Source organism: Polypterus senegalus, chromosome 16 (genome assembly GCF_016835505.1).
Source record: "Polypterus senegalus isolate Bchr_013 chromosome 16, ASM1683550v1, whole genome shotgun sequence".
Lineage (NCBI taxonomy): Eukaryota > Metazoa > Chordata > Cladistia > Polypteriformes > Polypteridae > Polypterus > Polypterus senegalus.
In genome coordinates this window covers 47,739,683-47,765,376 of record NC_053169.1, presented here as the reverse complement: position 1 = coordinate 47,765,376, position 25,694 = coordinate 47,739,683, and positions in this window count along the sequence as shown.

Genomic DNA, 25,694 nt, shown 5'->3' with positions numbered 1-25,694 from the left:
GGTATGTCAGGGAGTTCAGCTCTTGTTCCTAAAGGTTCTTCAGACTCCATCAATTTATCGAAATATTTTATCTAGCCGAAATTTATCAAGAGAGCACAGTGCACAGACCTTAACTAATCTATGTGGCAAATACAACTATGCTAACTTTCTTTGTTGGCCAGAGGCTTTTACAAGGTGTCATTATTACATATGGGTATATAAAAATATACAGTACCTGATAAGCACACAGAAATCACAAAGGGGCATCCCATATATAGAACAATAAGAAATTGTGAATTTCCCCTTGGGATTAATAAAGTATCTATCTATCTATCTATCTATCTATCTATCTATCTATCTATCTATCTATCTATCTATCTATCTATCTATCTAGTAAGACAATCAAGGCAGTGTTATGTGACAGTCTGTTGGCACTTACTCAAGGGCAACAGCGGTACAATGAAAGTGCACCAGCCTGTAGCAGTTGAAGGACAATGTGAACCAAATAGTTTATATTGCTAAAGATAATCCTCTCACACCTCTTATTCCTTGAACCACAAAAAAGGATAATTCCTGTCACCTCTCTGTTGTCTTTCTTTTGACACTGGCTATTCTTCATCTGGCAAAATGGAGTTACAATCTATTGCCTTGAGACCCATATCCAATGCCCCCTTTCTCTGTGATGACAATTTGATTTAAATTACTAAGTTACCAGTGTTGAAAAATAATCTGCTTGCTCATTTCTTCTCCTACTTATGTCTGCAAGCATCATGGCACTTGAAGTTATAGCCACTGTTAGAATTATGACACTGGTGTTCAGAAAAATCAAGACACAAGCTAGTTAAATAGATTTTTAAATACATGTATGCTGACTGATTTTATTGCTCCGCTTGTCTTGTTTTTCTTTCCCCAGTTCAAATGTGGCATTTTTATGAAAATCAAGAGGCAAAGCAAACATGTAGTTTTCATTCACAGGTAGAAGACTTAAAGCTCTTCTCATATAACTTTCCAGCTTCTCCAGTATAGTTCTCTCAGTTCCAATGACCAAAAGCAAGCTGCTCATCCTTCTCTCTGTAAGCCCCTTTCCATACTGTTTTGGCAACATGTGACCGCTGGGACAGTCTTCTCTCTTATTAATTCTGACTTGTATAGGCTGAGCTGAATCTCTAAATTTACCTTTCTATTTTATGATCTGTGTCCCCAATCCAACACACCTCTGGCCCGTCTCTGAAAAAAGAGCAGAGAAGGCTCGGGGGCATTTAGAATTCACCATGTGGTGTCCCTTGAGCTATCAGCTTATTTTTTGGAACATTGAAATTTCAGTTTTGTGTTGCTTTAATACATGCAAATTTGAGTATGTGAATATTTAAGTGAGCTAATAAAACACCACTACACCAAAAATAAAACAGGCACCAAGCCCATTCAGAAATATTCTGAAAAAGAAATGAACATACAGAATATAGAAAATAAGAAGTCTGACAAACGAGAGTAGACTATTTAGTCCATCAAGCCCACTTGTTTAGCTAATAGCTAAGTTATTTAAATATTTCATCCAGATAGAAGGGGCAGAAAAAGTATCAAAAGTCAAGGAGGAACAAATGTCTTTTTAAACTACATATTTTCATAGTCACACTTTCCAAATATATCCTAAAAGTCCATAATCTGAGGTATGTTCTTACACAGGGACAGGAGAAGAAGAAGAAAATGAGTGCCAGTATGTCACACTTCCACTGAGGCACATGTGCTGACTGGTAAGAACTCTGTCACTAGAGGGGTCCAAATTTGAACACCAGCCTGTACTTTGTGTATTGACGAGGAGATAGAAATGAGAACGCCATAGATTCTACCAAAATAAGGGTCTGTTTTATATAAACACAGAGATTATGAAGAGTTGGTGCACCTCGAAGATAAACTACATATAATTGATGACAAAAAAAGAGCAAAACTGGAAAAAATAGCAAGTAATGTCTCTTCCCATATGAGTCACAAAGCTCCTTGATAGAACTGTTTACGAGGAGGCCAGAGCGGAAGGGGCGGGTTCAGAGGACTGTGACCCAGAAGTGACATCACTGGTGCTGCTGGAGGTCAAATTTGTTGAGTAGAGAGGAGGAGAAGCATTAGGCAACAGTGCCAGCACTCGACTTGTGGTGGAATTACTACTTAATGAGCTCTCAAGTTGTAATAATAAAATAAGAATTCTTTGCATTTATATAGCGCTTTTCTCACTACTCAAAGTGCTCAGCAATTCCAGGTTAAGGGCCTTGCTCAAGGGCCCAACAGAGCAGAGTCCCTTTTGACATTTACGGGATTCGAACCGGCAACCTTCTGATTGCCAGTGCAGTTGTGTTCCAATCACATGTGTGTGACTACATATATATAGTAAATAAGTATAATAAGTAAATAAGTATATGTGTATGTATGTATATATGCTACTTCTAACAGTGTTCTTCCATTTATGGTTAGTTCACTTTTAATGAAGGTCAAATTACTACTTCACTATAGGCAAACTGTACCACTGTATTGCAAATCTATTTGTTACCATATGTACTCATGTATAAACCGGGTCTTGGAACCTGAAAAATCGATCATAAAATCAGACCCCAACTTATATGCCCGTTCAAAAATGTGACACTTAATTTTTATTTTATTTTTTTACATCTTCTTTCCTCCTCCAATCTTGCATCAGTTTCTCAGACACATAGAATTTTGTTGCAGCAGCGCAGTTACCAATTTCTTTCGCTACTTCAACGACATTTAATTTAAAACCAGCTTCATATTTTCTTATGATAGAATGCTCCATTGTAGATAAGGGATGCTCTTACGATAAAGGTGTATGAGGGTCTGAGGTACAAAAATCGCAAATCAGTGCAAACGTTGCTTCAGAATAGTTTGGGTATTTGGGCACAATAGAGAGAGAGAGAGAGGTTAGGAGCATGAACTGATACAGCGCATTGACACAACCACAAAAAAAAAAGGGCAGTGTGCTCCGTGATTACTCTCTCAGGCTTTAACTTCCAAAAAGATAATGATCATCATCTTTAGTTACTGTGAATCTGACTGAGAGAAGCCTTCAATGTCATTTTGTGCTTGCTTAGATGAAGTTCAGGGTCTTGTTCCCAGCACTATAAGGCAGGTTTCATGCTTCCTGCAGGTCATCTTAGGAACAAAGAAACAGTTACTATTGGCCTCAAACTCTTACTGCTCTATCAGTCAGGGTAGTTTAACAACTACTATTGGTAACATGCTGTTTTTATTTGTATCTCACTGGCTAATCCATTTACTGTTATAATTTAACTAAATGCAGTAGCTAACTTCCATATACAGTATGTTGATGAGTGCCAATGAGCTTTTTCCTTCCATTCTCAGCCAAGATAAGGCCTTATCAGTCTCCTTGATGGTAATATTAGCCCTGTTTAAGTCAGGATGATCTGTATGAAACGTGTCTGCATATTTTATAAAAGGAAAATTATCTTTAAAGGCTAAGTTAGAATTATAAACTTCAGGTATATGCTTATCTGACAAGTAGAAGATTACAAATTATGGTGAAGCCTGTTATTCTGAGCTATGCTAAATGTCTTTCACTGTATTGCCTGGCAATGCTCTTCCCTTCCTTAAAAGTATGCAATATTTCTGCTTGGAGGACTAGAGCAAATCTCTACAAAATGATAAACTATAAACTGACTCAATGTTAGAAGTACGCTGGAAGTCAGTAACAATGATAGATCAGAATAGTGGAGCCCTGAACATGTAGCATATGGCACATATTAACCCCATTATTCAGATTGACAATAAACATGCAGAAATCATGGCAAGGACAAGCAGAGAACAACTAAACAAGATGGTACAGCTATTAATAAGAATATAATGAATGTCCTATCAACTTTTATGTTTGTTTTCTGCTTAATGAAGCAGCACATCATAATGAATTAAATCTTTAAATCTGGTTTAATAAACACAAAATTAAGAATATAAATGTTTTGATGTGCAAGACCCCTAAAATGTGAAGTCTCTGGAGCACTTTTTTATTATTTAATACAAACATATGCATTCCTTTTTATCCCCATGGGTCGTTTAACTAATTTTCTTAACAGTGCTATGATACCTATTATGTATGCTGTAGAAACCATTTGAGAATTCAGGGTTAGCCTTAGTGTTTGGATAGTGCTATGGTACAATGTCATGATCCTTTTTTCATCTCCTTTAATTGGAGAGTACTTAAACTTGTTTAATTCACCACCAGAAAACATCTGGGAAAATAAATGTCATGACTACCCACTTTATCCAATGGCACAGTTTTAGCAAAGGCATATACTAACATGGGGCGCATGAACCTTGAAGGTTATTTTTCTACTAATGTATTCCTGATATGAATTTATACTGTGCTCAAAGTGTATTTTTGGCCAAAGACAAGTAACAGAATTTATGTATTTTACTTACTTGTACCACTAAACTATTTCTTTCATAATCTATGCAGGTAGAATTAAAATGCAAAATATATATGGCTTGATTTTATAAATACGTTGTATCTCTGTGAGGTAATGCTGAGAAGTCACATAACCTTAATGTGACTAAAATGTGTGTTACTTTTACTTTTGGCTTCCCCTGAGTGAGAGGAAGCTTGTAAGAAAGGTATCAAAAGAAATTTTTCATTTGTTTAAGTGGTAACCAAATTGACTCTTTTTGTCATGCTAAATATATAAAACATGATAAAGATGTGTATGTATGTGTAATCAAACAGTCTTCATTTAAAATGCCATAGGAGATCACTTCATAAGCATTGTGTTACAAAATGCATTCAGTAGCTGAGTTTTCATATCAAATTAAATATTTTTCACACAAATATATATAAAATGGCTGCTAAGTATAGGAAAATGATTTAATACATACTGTTTTTCTGGATTTTAATAATTAAACGGTTAATGTATCTTGTCATTCTTTTAAACAATTTATAAACCAATGATTTTGTAAATGCACAATGAATGTTCATACAACATATTTTTCGTATTTTGTGTTTGTATTATGTTGTGTATTTGCTAATGTTGACAATGTCATAATGAATCTTCAATCACAGGTGTACTGTAACTTGTTATATTTTTTCATGAAAGTTTAAATATAAGAGTGGGCATTCCAATTTTAGTATGTATAATTTTAGCTACATTTTAAATAGAGGACTGCTTCCACATAGTTATTTTAAGCAAACTAAGCTAACTTTATCAAAAAGTATTTTTAATTATCAACAAAAAATCAAGCAGACATTTTAATATATTGATTGATACAATGTGGCCATTCTTACAAAAAATATTAAAGCCTTCCTTAGCGTAAAGCTTACCTGATGCTTATACTTTATGCCCCTTTCATTATAGCCTCATATCATCTTTAAAGAATGGTTCATTACATAAAAAAAATGCAGAAACTAAACTTCCATTACAACCAGAGTTCAATTTAAACTTACTTTTCCATAACAATTCTATTACTCTCTGAACACTTAAAATAACATGTATCACTCTCCAAATTCACTTCTCTTGTACCAGGTTGTGACAGACCAGGTTGGCTACATTTGTTATCATGTCCTTGAACTCAGGACCGGGAATAGTCATGAATCGAGATAATAGGTAAGAGAAAGATGCAAAGTGCAATAGTACTTTTATTATCTATAATCAAGGGTTCAAAAACCCAAGGTGTGAAAGTGCAGTGTTCTTCAAATAAATAAGTCAACAAATAAAATGGATTGAATCCAGTGTTTATGAGGTAGAATTAAAATCAGCATAAATACATTCTATAAAACCAATCATACAACTATGCTGACATCGGGTTAATTTCCCTTCAGTTTACTTCTGCCATTCTAGCATGTCTTTCTCTTCCCATCTCCTGTGTTTACCCTTCGCGGGTCTTGCAACCAGTGAAGACTTTGACAGCCACAGTCCATCTTCTTGACTCTCATCCTTGTCGCTTCAGGCTGTATCCACTGGGGTGCTCAGAGATGGACGTCCTTATTCCTGCTCTATCAGTCTGTATCTGCAGGACTTCTCAGAGCACTCAGTCACTCCTTAAATGTCCACTGGGATCACAATGTCCTGCCTTTTGAGTACCGTTCCTCTTGTTCCTTTGCTGGGACACCAACAACTCTGCTTCTTCTTCATTGCAGTGGCTCACCCGCCCAATTCTGCCTTTAGTTTTGTTTTCAGCTAATCTCTGTTTTTTTCTCCCCTGTTCCCTGTTTGTGGTTAAAGGTGAATTGCCTCCACCAATAGCAATAACTTGAAAAGCCAAATATTCCAAATCAAACAAGAAAACACAAACCTAAAAAAATCGGGAGTGGTCTCTTATAGACTTCTCGTATACTCAGATATGAGCATGGATATTTACGGAGTAAACTGCAAGACAATGATTATATTTTTATATTATGTATATTAAAGAACCATCCATCCATCCATTACCTAACCCGCCATATCCTGAATACAGGGTCACGGAGGTCTGCTGGAGCCAATCCCAGCCAACACAGGGCGCAAGGCAGGAAACAAACCCTGGGCAGGGCGCCAGCTCACCACAGGGCACACACACACCAGGGACAATTTAGAATCGCCAGTGCACCTAACCTGCATGTCTTTGGACTGTGGGAGGAAACCAGAGCACCCGGAGGGGACCCACACAGACACGGGGAGAACATGCAAACTCCATGCAGGGAGGATCTGGGAAGCAAACCCGGATCTCCTAACTGTGAGACACCAGCGCTACCCAATGTGCCACCATGCCACCCATATTAAAGAACCATCAACAACAAATCAAATCAAATAATAATATATTGAACAATTATTATAAAAGTAAAGTTGAATAAATCGGCAGCTGCATGAGTAAAAAATTACCAATTACAGTTAGCGGAAATAGCTCAAAAGTTGATAGAAATTTATGTTTTGCACCTAATACTTGTATGCAAAAATTGGTTGACCTAACTGAAAGCGCACTCAAGTTATCGTGTTAACATACACACACACAGACTTAATTCCAAAAATGGTATTTTTGGATTCAGAGAGGTCTTAAACATTGAGATTCGTCAAAATCTTGAAATCAGATTTTTGGATGATTATAATACTTTCCCTACAAGTAAGTAAATCAAACTCAGGGAGGTCTAAAACGCAGAGATTCTCAAAATCTCTCAATTTTTGGACGATTATAATATTTCCCCTATACTTTATATACAAAAAAGTAAAAAAGGAGGGAAGCAAAATATAAAGACGAACAACAAAAGCAGATTAGCTAATTAGTAGCTGCCAAAGTGAAAACAACAGATGGTTTATATAGGCCTCCATAGATCACACCTAAACACCCTATCACATTAATAATGTGGAAAGGGACAGGGGCAGAATAAGAAACATTACAATAATCATAAGATGTGAACAAATAAGGGAAATGGAGAAAATGACAAAATATGAAAAACACAAAAACAAAAAACCAAATCCAAACAGATTGAACATTATTACTGCTATCAGATAGAAATTGATCAATATTCCTTCACAGTAACTTATGAAGAAGGACCACTTTAGGAAGAATGTGAAGAAACACTGACTTGTTGAATTAAAATAATATGGGTTGAATCTTGAGAATGCAAAACGGCAATTTTCAACTCAGCTCAGCTCCACATTCATCACAGAGAACACTGGATAATTGTACAGCATTTGAGTTTTACGCACAGTGTAGTTCTCTCATTTTACACTTAGTTTATGTTCACTCTTTACTTGTGTGCTCTGTGGAAGGTGTGCTTAGCCTTAGTAAGAAAAACTGTGATTGGGCAAGTAGCTTTTGTAAGAAATGAGCTTTGTTGCAAAAATGTAAGGAAAGTACCCACAGCACCTCCATGTTTAGTTTTGTGAGGGTACAGTATGTACTACACAGTTTTTTTTTGTGTGTTCTTTATTTCACCTTATACAATTTTCTTGTATTAGGAATTTGTTAGTTTTCGCATACCTCTTAGGGTCAGACATTGTACAGCGCCCCTGGAGCAATTACAGGTTAAGGGTCTTGCTCAAGGGCCCAGCAGAGTAGGATCTATTTTTGGCAGAGACAGGGATTCCAACCAGCAACCTTCTGGATACCAGCACAGATCCTTAGCCTCAGAGCCACCACACCGCCCTTTATTTGGGCATATTTATTGTTTAAAATGAGAACGTTTCCTTTGAACTTCTGTTCAAGCTCCTCTAAAATGCAAGCATACTGTTCTGCTTTATAACTGAAGTTGTTTGTTCTCCCAGTCTGCTCTGGTTCTATTTACCCGTAGTGATCACATTCACTTTCTTTGACTTTCACTGCTTTCACAGACTTTACTTAAATGAGTTATGTGTCAGGTACACAGATCAGCACACATGAAAGCAGACAAAATAATGTCATTTTGACATCAATCCAGATGACTGCACTCATCCAGAGAGCTGTCTATGCACCTTTCTATTTTTTTATCTATGTGGAGTTGTCCTTATTGACTGTGCATACGCTGCAAATGACACCCATCACATTCTCCCAAAGGGAAATGCCAAGTGCACAAGTTTTGTGGCTGCTGCCGACACAAAAAGATAATGTGAAAGGACAACTTAGTATGCAAACTTCATATCTGGTGAATAACGTAGTAGTGCATAAGCTAGCATGTCCGCCTACCCCAAAAATATTTACATTGATCAAAAAAAAAATCAGAGTTTTTAATATATGAATCAATTTAACGTCTCCTGACTGCCAAAAATATATAAATCCTTTCCTAGCTTTCCTAACCTGCCTATGTTTTAGTCCCCCTTTGATCAACAGGTAAGCATGACTATGAAGCATACTGTAAGTAGACAGATAAAAAAACTGATACCCCACCATCTTTTAAAAAAGCCTTTCTTCTGCATGGTGCCATTATTGCAAACAGAATGCAGTAGAAGATGGAAAGACCTGTGCAAAGACATAGAGAATTTGCCTCATTGCTCTTTGTTCCACCCTCTGGTTAGAAAAGGTATTACAATGCAAACCAAGAGATGAGAAGCTGCAATGATGGGAGAAACCTCAGCTGCTGCCCTCATGCACAGCTTATCTAGTTGATCATACTCAATGTGTCACAGTGCCATAAGGGATATCTCTTGTGTCCCCTTGACATATCAGGATACATTCCACAAGATACTCAAATTTTTGAACATGTTTTGCTTTCATAGCAAAGATCCAAATGGGAAGGATATATTTAAAGAAGAACAAGAAAGGAGAGAGCAGACAGATGTGATGCCCAAACTTTGTTAGATTTTGTTTGTTCTTTTTGTACTTTTTCAATTTCTCTCTCTGTCTTGGTCACAAGATGAATAAAGATGTGTTGCCATGTAGTGGGCATTGTTCCTGCCCACCTGCATATGAATGCCAACATGTGACATCACACATAAATATACTATACAAGAAAAACCAGGGAATGGCTCCTACAGATGATGCTCCTTGAAATAAACACAATTAGAAATAAAAAACATTGCAGAAAGTAAAAATTACCTTTTTCATAAAAAAAGTTACTTTCTGCCCACTACTGATTTGGAGTTCTGTACTTTCCTATTCTTCAAAATGCATTTACCTCTGGTTTAAACATTTGCTGTTTTCTATTTTATTAGTAGTGAACCCTGCTTTGTTCTGCAACATGGTTTTCTCTACTCTAAGTACTTAACTTCTTCCATTCAAAAGTAAATCCAGTTATCCATCCGGCTAAATGAAATAATTTTTGAGGCTTGAATTCTTTTATCGAACTGAATCACAGCTATGGACTGGGCACCCTGCCCGTGGCTGGTTCGTGCCTTCTGCACAATGCTGCCAGGATTGTCTCCAGCCCCCATGAATTGGATTAGGTGAGTGAAAGAATATTATGATATCTTATCCAGCTTAATCATGACTGTAAGATTATCCTATGCAAAAATGGCATTAAGAGTCCTAATGCCATATGATATTTGTAACCTATACTCACCTGACTATCTTTCCTAAATATGTATCAAATAATTCATCATTTTAAGGTAGGTGGATGTCACAACTAATTTCGATGACAAGATGCTAAATCACATTTAAACCAAAACTCTATTTTAGCCTCTTCGTACAACATGTAACTAAAAGATAAAACATGAGCAACTGAGAACAATGAATCTGGATATACAGTAAACAAATGGCGGAGGAAACCAAATACATAGCATAAGAAAGTAAAGTTATAGAATAGAATGGACAACAGAAGAAAGATGTGTTTTGAACTAGGGATTAGGTATATTTAAAATATTAACAGGAAAAATCCCAATTTTGCTGAACAACTCCAAAAGCTTCATATACAGTATGTTGACGGGTGGAAGGAACACTCGGTGCCTTCTCTTTTACAGCGGTACCGTTGCAAGGGGGCATCGTCAGTTATCCTCTTGGGGTGTCTTCTCTGAGCTAAGGAAGAGAAAAGAAACAACAACTTTAGCGGTAACACCCCCTCTCACCCATGCTGGGTATTACATACCTGATAAGTCCTTGTGGGGGGTCCCTCAGATGTGCATGTGTGACACACAATATATACCAATTACAAATTACAGTGTAAGGAAATTGACCTATTTTCATATTTACAAAATAAATACATGCATACAAATCTATACATGTTGTGGAACTTGACCCGGACACAGACAGACGGACATCGTTTATCACCCAACACACGTTTATTTATAATATTTACAAGTTCAGTTAGTGCACAACCCAGTGCCTCCAGCACCGATCCCCCAAAGTCCAGGCCTCACAGTCCAAATGCCTTTCTCCTGGCCGCCTCCAGTCCTCTCTCCAGTTCCGTCCTTCTTCCACCCGACTTCCGCTACTGAATGAAGGGAGGCGGCCCCTTATATAGGAACCCGGATGGGCTCCAGCTGCTTCCCAGCATTCCTCCGCAGACACGCCCCAGTGTGGCAGAAGTCCTGGCTGCGCACCCGGAAGTCCTCCAGGTGTCCCCTGTCTTCTTCCCCCCAGCACTTCCTGCTGTGGCGGAAGTGCTGGGCTCCAGGTTTCTTCAGGCACCGGGGCGCCGCCTGGCAGTGGCCACGGGCCCCTACAGGGTTGGGCTTCTAAGCCCTCTACCCGTGGCCGCCAATACAACCAGGGCAGTTTCCCCCTCGTGGTCTGGAGGAGGTACAAGCCCTCCTCCGGTCCTCCTGGGCGTCCCGGCTGGGCTCCACCCCAGTTACATGCGACAATGTCAATTTTAAAACTGATACATGAATGTTAATGTTTAATGGTCTGGAAAAGCAATCCCATAAGAAATAAATAAATAAAACGAGACCTTTTTCTCACTTTTAATTGATTTCAAAAAAGAAAAAATATGTGAACTAGCAAAGGTTTTCATTTTTACAGTAGTGATTTTCCTTTTTCTAAATGTGAAACAAATCAAATATTCTCTGGGGGCAGTAGTGTCCAAACTGGAAGGGCAGACACTTTCCTAAGACTCACTTGCATGCGCATCAAGCAGCTGACACTCACGACGATGTAGGATGATGTCTCAGTGAACAGCTATTCTCAACTCATAATCATGAACAAATAGTGTGCATGATCAGAACTACAGGATGTCATCCAACGCCTGTCATTATCTCCTTCATAGCACTGTAGTATATTTGTCTTACCCATCCAAGATGGTTATAATGCAAGACATATTTCATCCTTTAGGGTAGATGTGGGCAAACTACAACCCACTGGTCACACCCGGCCTATGGCACTGGTTTGAAAGCCCATGGGCTCTCATAGAAATGTCTGATTTTCTGTCCCTTGTCAGGTGTTAATAAGATGCTGCTACATTTGGCTGGTGTAAGCATAATAAGATGCCATGCAGTATCATCCAGAAAATAATTACGTAAGCAAAGTTTTTCATATGAATGGGGACAGTCTGCAGTGCTAAAATGTGAAATTTTTTAGCTGCTTGTTTGTCTTTTCCAAGAGTATACATTTTTAAAGAATTAGAGTCGTTTTTGTCAGTGACTGATTTGGTTTGTGTTATAATTAAATAATTTCTTGGAGCAACTATTCCTAATGTCAGTGTTTGCTATTAACAAATGCTAGATTGCTTGGATTCACATTGTTACAATTCTGTCCACCCCTGGTTTGAGGTTATGTAATCTCTTGTGAGGAAAAAACAAGCAGTACATTCACGACTCAGTTAACAACGTCCTGATCAAGGATGTTGTGCTTTATTAACATAGATCCATTACGTGAAACGAATTAGCTCTGAAAGGCCATAATTAACAGTCATATTACAATATTAATATTATTATTACTGTATCTCAATAATTATTATAAATTTATGTGACGTATGTACTATGCTAACGTTGAGTTAGATTACTTGAGGTTAGGTTAGCTTATGGTAGGATATGCCAGGTCAGGTGTACACTTGACGTGTTGTTGTGACAAAAATGATGCAGCTGCACATCCCTGCAATTTTTGCAGCTAGCTGCTCATGGAATCCAGTGATACAGACGCGATATTTTGCATCCAAAGTCACTGCAGCAAAAATTACATCAGACACAAAGATGTACCCCCGGCCACTTAACATACATTAGCTCACTGAACAACAAAATGAACTAACAATGCTCAGGTTGAAAGCATATGTTGTCATTTATAGAGATACAACTGTATAGGTGTTATACTACATTTTTCTTTATGTCACTATATCTGGACAATACTGTTATGAGTTTTATTCACATGTGCATGTTAAAATGGTAAACAGGGGCTCAGCAGTTAGAATTGCTAGCCAAGCATTGGATTAGATAGCCAAAGACAACTGGAGGCTTGTATAGTCAGCTTAAACACAGAATAGGGTATTTCTGTCCTCTGCCAGCACAAAATCTTATTTCCTTATTGGGAGAATGAGAACCGGCATATAAGCACTATGATATTTCTGTATTTTGTGGAGGAGGAATTCAGCCCTTGTTTGGAGACAGAGAAGACCAGCAACTTGAAGAAGAACCGTATAAAGGCTTGGACAGCAGCCAGACCCTTCGAGGCTGTGTCGACAAAGTTCGAAAAACCTCCCAGCGTGGGGACGAAAAATGGCAGGCTGTGTTGATCCAGATTCACACCTGGATAAAAAGTCTGTACATTTGCCTCCTGTCTGTAACCGTGTTAACCGTCAGTAAATGTAAGCTAAAAGATATTTTTTCTCATGTGATTCTTGTACCCGTAATCACGATGGGAGGGATATCGCCTTTTCTGGTATATTATGATATTGTTTAGTTATTTAATATGCCACAATTTCAAAAGAACACATTTCCAAGAGAGCTAATGCCTCTTCAGGAAACAATAGGGTGAATTGTTAGGGTTCCCAGTGAGATCCCAATTTAACAGCAAAAATGATAGTGTTAAACTTGAAGAAAATGCAAAAAAAAGTGTAATGATTCTCTGATCATTCGTGATCTTGGTTTGATTGCTCCTGTGGTCAGTCCGGCTCTGACAGTTGCGATCCGTGAAATGAACACTGACTTCCAGTTGTTGTTTTGTTTTATATCTGGGCAACTGTAAGGGGTGCGCGTCCAGAGTGGACTGAAAGTTTCGTCACTAGTCGACTAGGGCTGAAGGAGGAAGGAAGAGTAGTAGCTGCATCTCTGTGTCCCTATTCATCCCCATGTTTACCTTGTGATCTGAGCCTCTTGCATGCTTCCGTATTTGGCGAACATGACACTCTGTAGTGGTATTGTGGACTTAACTGATGTGAGCCAGCAGGGGGTATTCAGCCACCCTAATCCAGACACACACAGGCAGGACACAGGTTCAATACAACACTCGGTTGATTTACAGCTTTAAAGTGCACAATCACCAGCACCAACACACCAATACAGAGTCTCTTCTTGTCACCAGTCCTTCTCCCTATAGTCCTCCTCAGGCTTGTCCTCTTCCTCCTGACTCTGGCCATCGAATGGTGGGACTGGCCCCTTTTTATAGGGCACACGGAAGGGTGTGGCAGAAGTGTGGTCAAATAAAGTCCCAGAAAGATCCATGTGGCCCCTGGCGGTGGCCACGGGTTCCAACAGGGTTGAGCATCCATGCTTCATGACATGTGGCCCTGTTAGAAACCAGGGGGGGCTGCCCTCTGTTGGCCCGGGGCAGAAACTGTCCAAAAAATACTCTCTTCTCCAGTCCTTCCACACTCTGGGTGTCCCAGCTGAGCCGCAGGTGGCCACACTGACTATTGTGAATGCAAAGCTTCAGGATTTCTCTTGAGGTGTTCTTCTGTTAGACGAATTGTCTGTTATACCTAATCACCTCAGTTTCCTGGAAATGGAAGGAAAAATGCCAGACACCAAGTTTTATATTGCAGTCTTTTAAATTAAAACAAAAGTAGCCACTATTCACGTTTACTAGGTGATGTTTGTTTAGATTATTTTGGAAGGTAAATTTAAAAGGGGTAGAAAAATAGAAAAGTGCACAAAATGTTAAGTAGTATCTAATTATTTATACCTTACAGCAAGTATGAATTGCCCTGTTGCTTGTTAACAGCCGCTCAGAGCCTTTACTTGGTAATATGGTCTACTAAAAGCATATGTTTTTTTTTTCTCAGCCTTCATAAATGGCACCCATGACAGCTCTGTAACTTCAAACGGAACTGCTAGTATCCCCAAAAACCTCAGTGGCTTATTTTCACCTTATGCTTCATTAACAGTTAAATGTCAGTAGACAGGAAGAATCTGATTGCTTGCACCCTCGGTAGCAGATGTCATTAACGAAAGCCACACATTGTCAATTTAAAATGCCAAGAAGCATGCTCTTAATTCTGTTTACTTTTCGCTTATTTTTACACCATCATAATTATGAAGCCTTATGATAAATGAACTGGAAGGAACCTTGCATTTCTACTGGGCCTTCTTTAATGACACATGGATTAGTTACATTTTCCAAATGGAATCTTTTATGTGTGTTTCTAAACATAATTGTTTGAGTGGTAGTCACATTATCATAAACAGCAATCTTTCACAACTGATAACCTTAATGATAGTAATATTTATCCAATGCAAAAATAAAAAAAAAAAACAAAACAACATCATAATTCTGCTTCCTTTCCTAAAAGCAACTAAGGGTGTGTCTCATTTATAAGAGTATACTGCACAAAGCAGTGATTTGGCCTGGACTCACACACACGCCATAAGAATTCTCAGTTTGCAGATCTGCACTGTTGTAATAGACAGTGTCCAGCTGCATAGTCACAATGTCTAGATTACAATGTCTCTCAGTACAAGCCCCCTTATCAATATGAGCTAAAGAAGAACTTTGATGTCTGTTCTTGCAGGGACAGGCTTTGAGTAATGTGAAGTAGAGTGCTTTCTGGTGATGTTAACTGAGCTCTCTCTCTCTGAGCCTCTACCTCCACAAGCAGCTAAGGTATCAGACTTTAAGTTTGATTTACTTTATCATCAGTCAAATATACTAAACAGCCCAGTACACATGTATCCAGATAAAATTAAATACATCATAATCATATTATGTAACCTCTTTGCACATTATTTTTGTAAAACTGCATAATGTTAATGGCTAATGTGAAGGTACTGCAATGCCAGTAAACCATAATCTGTTCAGCAAACAAACTCATCTGGAATGAAACCTTATGGTAAAATAATTATAAATCTCAAGAGAAAAACTTCACATGAAAGCAGTTTGATACAGTTTAATATTCTAAAAGATAGGGCACCAATTTTATGCTAGGAGCATGTCATATAGTACAGTTCACACATGATGCTTTAGAAGGAGCAGTCTTACCATATTATTCTATCTGCTTTGTGATATTTGCAGACATTTTAAATTCTTGCACATAATGCTGCGACCAGATCTAAAAAGTCAAGGTATTCCATTTTCTTAACTCCCTTTATACAGGCGTGCTTAGTCTTTTTTATACTGTTAACTGATTCCTGTGCCTTTACCTCAGTCTATCAGCCTATCCTCATCTTGCCATGACAATGTTTTATGCAGTTTCTCACATAAGAATAAGTAACCTTAGAGCTTTCAGTAACTCTCTTTAACTTTATCTCTAGGGCCACATGAGCAGACGGAGTGGATCTGTTCTTTTTCATTGATGTTTGCTGATCCTTAGTTTTCTGTCTTCCAGTGCGGACTCTATTCCTCACTTCGGAATAAATAAAAAAGTCCCCTCTGGTTTCTGGTGTACCTCGTCCATTTTTTCAAGCTTTCCTTGTGCTCTTGCCTTGGATATCATGAGGAGGAGAAGGTGGAAGAGCAAACTTTGACATATTGTTTAATGGCATTTAACTTCATGTTTTTTATTAGACAGTGATTGTGAACAGTAAACTCCAAGAGATCTTACCCAGATCTGACTAGATTGGGACACATCAAAAACACATCTTATACCCATGATCTGAGCTACATTTCGACTCAATCTGAGTCTGCACTGCCTTAAGTATAAACTTCCAGGTCTGGCTGGGGGTGTCAGAGTATCAAACGGCTAGATTCAGACTGGAAAAAAATCCCAGAAAAACTGGACCTAATTAAAAACATGTTCTGTACTTGATAAATTGACTTTATTTAAATCGTTTGCCTGTGGTGGGCTGGCGCCCTTCCCGGGGTGTGTTTCCTGCCTTGTGCCCTGTGTTGACTGGGATTGGCTCCAGCAGACCCCGTGACCCTGTGTTAGGATATAGCGGGTTGGATAATCAATGGATGGATGGATAAATAATTTGTTCTGGATTACTTTCTGAGCCCAAACTAAACTCCAAGAACATAATGCTATATGCTACAAATTACCCTACATTTATTAATGTATAGCAGAATACCCGCGCTTCGCAGCGGAGAAGTAGTGTGTTAAAGAAGGTACGAAAAAGAAAAGGAAAAATTTTAAAAATAACGTAACATGGTTGTTAATGTAATTGTTTTGTCATTGATATGAGTGTTGTTCTCATATCTATATATATATATATCTATCTATCTATATATATATATATATCTCTATCTATCTATCTATATATATATCTATATATATATATATATATATATAAATATATATATATATATAGCAAAATACCCGTGCTTGGCAGCGAGAAGTAGTGTGTTAAAGGAGGAAAGAGAAAGAAAAGGAAACATTTTGAAAATAACGTAACATGATTGTCAATGTAATTGTTTTGTAACTGTTATGAGTGTCGCTGTGATATATATATATATATATATATATATATATATATATATATATATATATATATATATATATATTGTGGTCAGCCCCGGCCGGGACGCCCAGGAGGAGGAGAGGAGGGCTTGTGCCTCCTCCAGACCGCGAGGGGGCGTCCGTCCTGGTTATATTGGGGACCATGGGTGCAGGGCTTGGTAGCCCAGCCCTGTAGGGACCCGTGGTCACCGCCAGGTGGCGCCCGATGCCGTTTACCCTGTGTGGTCTTTGGCGGGATGGAGCCCGCCGGGCGCTTGAAGACCGGAGGAGGGCGTGTACCTCCTCCAGACTGAGTGGGGGCGTCCGTCCTGGTTAGGCAGGGGGCCTCGGGTACAGGGCTTGGAAGCCCAGCCCTGTAGGGACCCGTGGCCACCGCCAGGCGGCGCCCCGGTGCCTAATTATCCCGGGAGCCCGGCACTTCCGCCACACCAGGAAGTGCCGGGGGGAAGACTTTGTGTGGCGCCCGGAGAGCCGCCAGGAAAGCAGCCGACACTTCCGCCACGCTGGGGCGTGTCTAAGGAGAAGAGGCCGGAAACACCTGGGGCTCATCCGGGGGCATTATTTAAGGGGCCGCCTCCCTCCAGTCATTGGTGGAAGTCGGGAGGCAGAAGACGGAGCTGAGAGAGACAGGGGGCGGCCAGAGGAAAGGCACAGTGACTGTGGGCCCTGGACTTTTGGGGATTCGTGCTGAAGGCACTGGGGTTTTGTGAGTGCACGAATTTATAACTTGTATATATTGTAAATAAACAGTGTGTGGTGAAAAATATGTCCTCCGTCTGTCTGTGCTGGGGCCAGCGATCACAATATATATATATATATATTTTTGAAGTTATGAAAAAGAAAAGGAAACATTTTAAAAATAATGTAAGATGATTGTCAAAGTAATTGTTTTGTGTATTTGGCGGCAGCATCACAAAGTTGTTTTCGTCTAGCTGCATCAGAAAATGTACCACGACGTCTGACACGCCTCCTTTTTACTGTTTTCTCACAGCTTGGATTGATGCTGTCATAATGGGTTTGAGTCTACATATATATATATATATATATATATATATATATATATATATATATATATATATATATATATACACACACATACATACATACATACATAGATACATATATATATATATATATATATATATATATTTACATATATATATACTGTCACGCACGCGCGAGTAGGAGGCCGCGGACGGATTCGAGCGCACCTGGGAACGTGTTCGCCGGCAGGGAATGGCGTGGTACTAACTTTCTCCCTCTGCTTCCTCAAGGAAAAAAGACCTCCCTCCGCCATAGCTGACGGCTGACCGCAGTACGGCACTTCCGCCCTTCCTCTGCCATCTTGCCATGACGTCATCCTTCCCGTCCCCCCAGCATTCTTGCACTTCCGGCTCCTCCCCTATAAAATGGCCGCGGACGCCACGGTTCGGCGTCACGCTTATGAACAACTTATTGTTTATGATTTTGACCTGTGTTTTTTTTGATTGTGGAATCCCGACAATATACGGGGCCGGAGAACCCCAAACCTCTTTGCTGTCTCCTGCTCCATCTTTTACATTGGCGTAGCCGGCAGGATACAAGAGTCCTCGAGATGACAGAGGGACAGGACCTCAATACCGTGCTGCAGACCATGAATGCCCAACTCCAGGCCCTGCAGCAGGCGCAAGCCAACACCACCCGGGAGTTAGAGGCCACGAAGGCCAGGCTGGCCGAGGCGCAACGCAACAGGCAAGAGCCGACCAAAGCAAAGCCTCCCCCACTGGTAACTATGACCGAGGCGGACGATATAGAATCCTACCTCGGGATATTTAAACCGGAACGAGTGGCAGCGGTCCGAGTGGGCGTCCATTCTGGCGCCCTACCTCAAGGGACCCGCGCAGCGGGCCTACTATGACCTCCCGGAGGAAGAGGCCGCGGACTACGACCTCTTGAAGCCAGAGATCTTGGCCCGCTACGGCATAACGCCGGGCCAGCAGGCGGTAGAATGGCGGAATTGGCAGTTCTCCCCGGAAAAGCCTGCCCGTGCCCAGGCGTTCGAGTTCTGGGGCAAAATGGGGCGCTGGCTACGGCCGGAGGGACCCCAGGCTCGGAGAGTCGTGGAGCAGGTGGCCTGTGAGGGCCTGGTGAACGCTATGCCCAATTCCCTCGCCCAGCAGGTCCGGCGCCAACCCTATAAAGATATGCCAGGTCTCCTGGAAATTCTTGAGCGACAGCTCGCGGTCCTCCGACTTGGGGAGGCAGAACGGTCCGCCCGTGGGAACCGACGGGGACGGGCGGGCAACTCCGAGCCTACTCGGCGCGCTGGAAGCGCCACCCAGACCTAAAGACAAACCGGGCCCGCCGCGCTGTTACAAGTGCGGTGAGCCCGGCCACCTGCTGCCAGCCTGCCCTTTAAACATCTCCGCGGAGCCGATGGACTGCACCTTGGCGTTCACAGAAAGGTACTGTACCCCGCCGCACCCCTTGGCGACTCCGAACACGGGAGTGGTTTTTTTGAATGGGCACATGGTGATGGCTTTGTTTGACTCCGGCAGCAACATAACCATTGTTGCTCGCCGTTATGTGTTGCCGCGACAATGGCTGACTAGGCATTTGCAAGTCACTTGCGTGCATGGAGGGACCAAGTCTTATCGTTCCGCACAATGTTATATTACCTGGAAGGGGGACCCAGTCAAACTGACGGTCGCTGTGTTGCCCGAACCCCCCTATCCGGTGATATTGGGACATGACTGGTCAAAAAGAACATGCGGTAAAACACTTACCACTCCCGGGGCCTCGCTGGATCTAGTAATGAGGGGGCAAGGCGCCCCTCCTGCGGTCTCCACGCCGTGCTCTGGGGCACGCCCTAATGGTGTTGGCACTTCGGGCGATGTTTCCTCTGCGACGAGCCTTGACCCGGACGACTTCCACGGGGAAGGGACGAGCCATGGAACACTCCCGGTGCCCCGAACACAAGACCCTCTCGATAGTTTGGATCACCAGTTTCGGTCCACGCCGGCATCATTCAAGAGGGAGCAGTGGAATGACGATTTTGCCTAACAGCTCACAGGCCGACGGTTCCTCACCACGCGAATCCTTCTTTGTCCTCGAGAATGATCTGGTGTATCGGGTGGCGACCCACGAGGGTGAGGTGCGGAAGTTGTTGCTAGTGCTGCGTACCTTCCGGCGGGAGGTATGCGAGCTAGCTCACGCCCACCTCCTAGGCGCCCATCTCGGCGCCGAGAAATCTCTGGAGAGGATTTAACTCCGGTTTTACTGGCCTGGGATTAATGAGGAGGTCCGGCGTTTCTGCCAGTCCTGTCCGGACTGTCAGATTCGCCAGATTCCTAGGAGGGACCGGCTCCTCTTGTCCCTATTCCCCTCATTGATGTCCCTTTTGACAGAATAGGGGTCGACCTAGTAGGACCCTTGGAACCCTCTACCCGTGGCTACAAATATATATTAATCATGGTGGATTATGCCACCCGTTACCCAGAGGCGGTTCCCCTGCGCTCCGCTAATACTAAAACCATCGCACGGGAGTTAGTTAATGTATTTTCTAGAGTGGGTATACCCAAGGAAGTCCTTACGGACCAGGGTACACCCTTCACCTCGGATACGTTCAGGGAAGTGGCCAGATTACTGAGAATAAAGCACCTGAAAGCGTCTGTCTATCACCCTCAAACTGATGGGCTGGTCGAGCGGTTTAATCAGACGCTTAAGCAGATGCTTCGCAAGGTAGTCAGCGCGGACGGTAGGAACTGGGACCAGCTTCTACCGCTCGTGCTGTTTGCTTATCGGGAGGTACCTCAGGCCTCCACAGGCTTCTCCCCATTTGAACTTTTATATGGACATCAACCCCGAGGAATTTTGGACATACTAAAAGAGGGCTGGGAGGCGGAGCCCCTTCCTTCCTCCAACATATTGGATTACGTAGCGCATCTGCGCGACCGGCTCACATAAATCAGGCCAATCCTCAAAGATCACGTGACTCGTGCGCAAGCAGCGCAGGCCCGGTGTTACAACCGGAACTCCGTCCTCAGGGAGTTCCGCCCTGGGGACCGAGTTATGGTGCTTGTTCCCACCTCCCACTCTAAATTGCTTGCTCACTGGCAAGGACCTTACGAGGTTAAGGAGAGAAAGGGCCTCGTCGATTATCTGGTGAAACAACCCAATCGTCGACCGAGTGAGAGGATCTATCATATCAACTTGTTGAAACCTTGGAAAGAAAGGGAGGAGCTTCCGACTCCCATAGGTCACTCTCCCTTTTTACGAGCGTAACTGCCCTTAACCTCGGTGAAGAGCTAACCCCATTTTTCCCATTTGGACTGCACGGGGCCCCGCACTTTCCAACGTCTGGTAGATAGAGTGCTGAAGCCCCACCAGTCCTATAGTGCCAAGCCTACCTGGATGACGCTGAACCAAGTCATCTATTCCGCACCTGGGAGGAACATCTATTGCAGGTATCAGCTGTCCTCAGAACACTAGGTGGAGCCGGCCTCCAACGTCTGGTAGATCAACCCCACCAGTCCTATAGGAAATGTTTTTGGCTTAAAGGAGGCCAAATATTTAGGCTATCTAGTGGGATGGGGACAGGTGCGACCCCAGTGCTCTAAAATTAAAGACATCTTGGAATGGCCCCGTCCGAATACCAAGAGGCAGGTGCCGGCTTTCTTGGGGTTAGCGGTTACTACCGCCGGTTTGTTCCCGTTTCTCGAAAGAGCAGCACTGAATTGACAAAGAAGGGTGCTCCCCTGTACGTGGTGTGGACCAACAAGGCGAACACGCATTCAGTGACCTAAAGAAGGCCCTAACATCAGCACCTGTGTTGAGGTCGCCCGATTTTGGGCTCCCTTTGTTCTCCAGACCGACGCCGGACACAGGCCTGGGTGCCGTGTTAAGCCAAAGCGTCGATGGTGTCGAAAGCACCCGTGTAATGTATCTTAGCCGGAAACTGATGGACCGGGAGACCCGGTACGCGGCAGTGGAGAGGGAGGCCTTGGCCATTAAGTGGGCAGTGACCCATCTCCGTTACTACCTGTTGGTCGCGAATTCACTCTGGTGACTGATCACGCTGCTCTTCAGTGGATGTCCCTGCACAAGGAGTCGAATCCGCTGGTCACCAGATGGTTTCTGGACCTACAACCGTATAAGTTCGCTGTCACTTATCGGCGAGGCACCCTTCAGGCCAATGCCGATGCCCTCTCGGTTCACGACCTCTCGGTTAGGTCCGCCCGACCTGACGGTTCTGGGCTAAGGGGGATCATGTCACGCACGCCGCAGTAGGAGGCAGCGGGCGGATTCGAAGCGCACCTGGGAACGTGTTCGCCGGCAGGGAATGGCGGGTACTAACTTTCTCCCTCTGCTTCCTCATAGGAAAAAGACCTCCCTCCGCCATAGCTGACGGCTGACCGCAGTACGGCACTTCCGCCCTTCCTCCGCCATCTTGCCATGGCGTCATCCTTCCCGTCCTCCTGATGGGCTGGTCGAGCGGTTTAATCAGACGCTTAAGCAGATGCTTCAGCAAGGTAGTCAGCGCGGACGGTAGGAACTGGGACCAGCTTCTACCGCCAGGCTGTTTGCTTATCGGGAGGTACCTCAGGCCTCCACAGGCTTCTCCCCATTTGAACTTTTATATGGACGTCAACCCCGAGGAATTTTGGACATACTAAAAGAGGGCTGGGAGGCGGAGCCCCTTCCTTCCTCCAACATATTGGAGTACGTAGCGCAACTGCGCGACCGGCTCACATAAATCAGGCCAATCCTCAAAGATCACGTGACTCGTGCGCAAGCAGCGCAGGCCCGGTGTTACAACCGGAACTCCGTCCTCAGGGAGTTCCGCCCTGGGGACCGAGTTATGGTGCTTGTTCCCACCTCCCACTCTAAATTGCTTGCTCACTGGCAAGGACCTTACGAGGTTAAGGAGAGAAAGGGCCTCGTCGATTATCTGGTGAAACAACCCAATCGTCGACCGAGTGAGAGGATCTATCATATCAACTTGTTGAAACCTTGGAAAGAAAGGGAGGAGCTTCCCGACTCCCATAGGTCACTCTCCCTTTTTACGAGCGTAACTGCCCTTAACCTCGGTGAAGAGCTAACCCCCAGGCAGCGGCAGGAGTTAACCCAAACACTCCGCGCCATCCCCGAAGTAGTGAGCAAGTCACCTGGCCGGACCTCGTTGATTGCCCATGACATTGTCACGGATCCTGGGGTGATCGTACGGGAGAGTCCCTATAGACTCCCGGAGGCAAAACGCGTTGAGGTAGAACTAGAGGTACAACGAATGTTGGACATGGACATAATAGAGGAAAGTCATAGCCCCTGGTCCAGTCCTATCGTCCTCGTGTCCAAGCCCGACGGCTCCTGGAGATTTTGCAATGACTTTAGACGTCTGAACCAAGTCTCCAAGTTCGATGCCTATCCTATGCCCCGCATTGATGACCTCCTTGAGAGGCTGGGTACGGCTCGATATTTGACTACGCTGGATATGACTAAAGGGTATTGGCAAATTCCCCTTAACGGCATCCGCGAAAGAAAAACAGCCTTTAGCACCCCTAGCGGCACTGGCAATACAAGGTACTCCCATTTGGACTGCACGGGCCCCGCGACTTTCCAACGCCTGGTAGATAGAGTGCTGAAGCCCCACCAGTCCTATAGTGCCGCCTACCTGGATGACGTCGTCATCTATTCCGGCACCTGGGAGGAACATCTATTGCAGGTATCAGCTGTCCTCAGAACACTAGGTGGAGCCGGCCTCCGCATCAACCCACGGAAATGTTTTTTTGGCTTAAAGGAGGCCAAATATTTAGGCTATCTAGTGGGATGGGGACAGGTGCGACCCCAGTGCTCTAAAATTAAAGACATCTTGGAATGGCCCCGTCCGAATACCAAGAGGCAGGTGCAGGCTTTCTTGGGGTTAGCGGGTTACTACCGCCGGTTTGTTCCCCGTTTCTCCGAAAGAGCAGCACTGAATTGACAAAGAAGGGTGCTCCCCTGTACGTGGTGTGGACCAACAAGGCGGAACACGCATTCAGTGACCTAAAGAAGGCCCTAACATCAGCACCTGTGTTGAGGTCGCCCGATTTTGGGCTCCCTTTTGTTCTCCAGACCGACGCTTCGGACACAGGCCTGGGTGCCGTGTTAAGCCAAAGCGTCGATGGTGTCGAGCACCCCGTAATGTATCTTAGCCGGAAACTGATGGACCGGGAGACCCGGTACGCGGCAGTGGAGAGGGAGGCCTTGGCCATTAAGTGGGCAGTGACCCATCTCCGTTACTACCTGTTGGGTCGCGAATTCACTCTGGTGACTGATCACGCTGCTCTTCAGTGGATGTCCCTGCACAAGGAGTCGAATCCGCGGGTCACCAGATGGTTTCTGGACCTACAACCGTATAAGTTCGCTGTCACTTATCGGCGAGGCACCCTTCAGGCCAATGCCGATGCCCTCTCTCGGGTTCACGACCTCTCGGTTAGGTCCGCCCGACCTGACGGTTCTGGGCTAAGGGGGGGATCATGTCACGCACGCGCGAGTAGGAGGCCGCGGGCGGATTCGAGCGCACCTGGGAACGTGTTCGCCGGCAGGGAATGGCGGGGTACTAACTTTCTCCCTCTGCTTCCTCATAGGAAAAAAGCCCTCCCTCCGCCATAGCTGACGGCTGACCGCAGTACGGCACTTCCGCCCTTCCTCCGCCATCTTGCCATGACGTCATCCTTCCCGCCCTCCCTCACGGTCCTTCCCAGCATTCTTGCACTTCCGGCTCCTCCCCTATAAAATGGCCGCGGACGCCACGGTTCGGCGTCACACTTATGAACAACTTATTGTTTATGATTTTGACCTGTGTTTTTTTTGATTGTGGAATCCCGAAAATATACGGGGCCGGAGAACCCCAAACCTCTTTGCTGTCTCCTGCTCCATCTTTTACAATACACATACTGTACATATCTTCATATCTACATATCTACATATACACATATATATATATATATATATATATATATATACTATACTAAAAATACCGTGCTTCAGCGGAGAAGTAGTGTGTTGAAGAAGCAATGAAAAGAAAAGGAAACATTTTGAAAATAACGTAACATGATTGTCAATGTAATTGTTTTGTCACTGTTGTGAGTGATGAGTGTTGCTGTCATATATATATATATATATATATAAATATATATATATACATATATTTACACATATATACACATACACATATATACATACATATATACATGTATATATCTACATATATACACATACATATACATACACACATACATACATACACACACATATATACACAAACATATATATATATACATACACACACACATATATAAACATATATATACATATACATACATATCTACATATATACACACACAGCTATTTCAGTATCAGTGCAATACACTGCTTGTTAAAACGGATAACTCCGCTCTTACGCAAGTCTGCGGGATATTATGAACTATCGATTTGTTCAAGCTCTATTTAAATTTTAAATAGAAGGAATTTTTATTTAGTCGACAGAAATATCTTTGGTAGGAATGGTAAAAACAGACAGGAATATTATTCGTGAATAAATCAA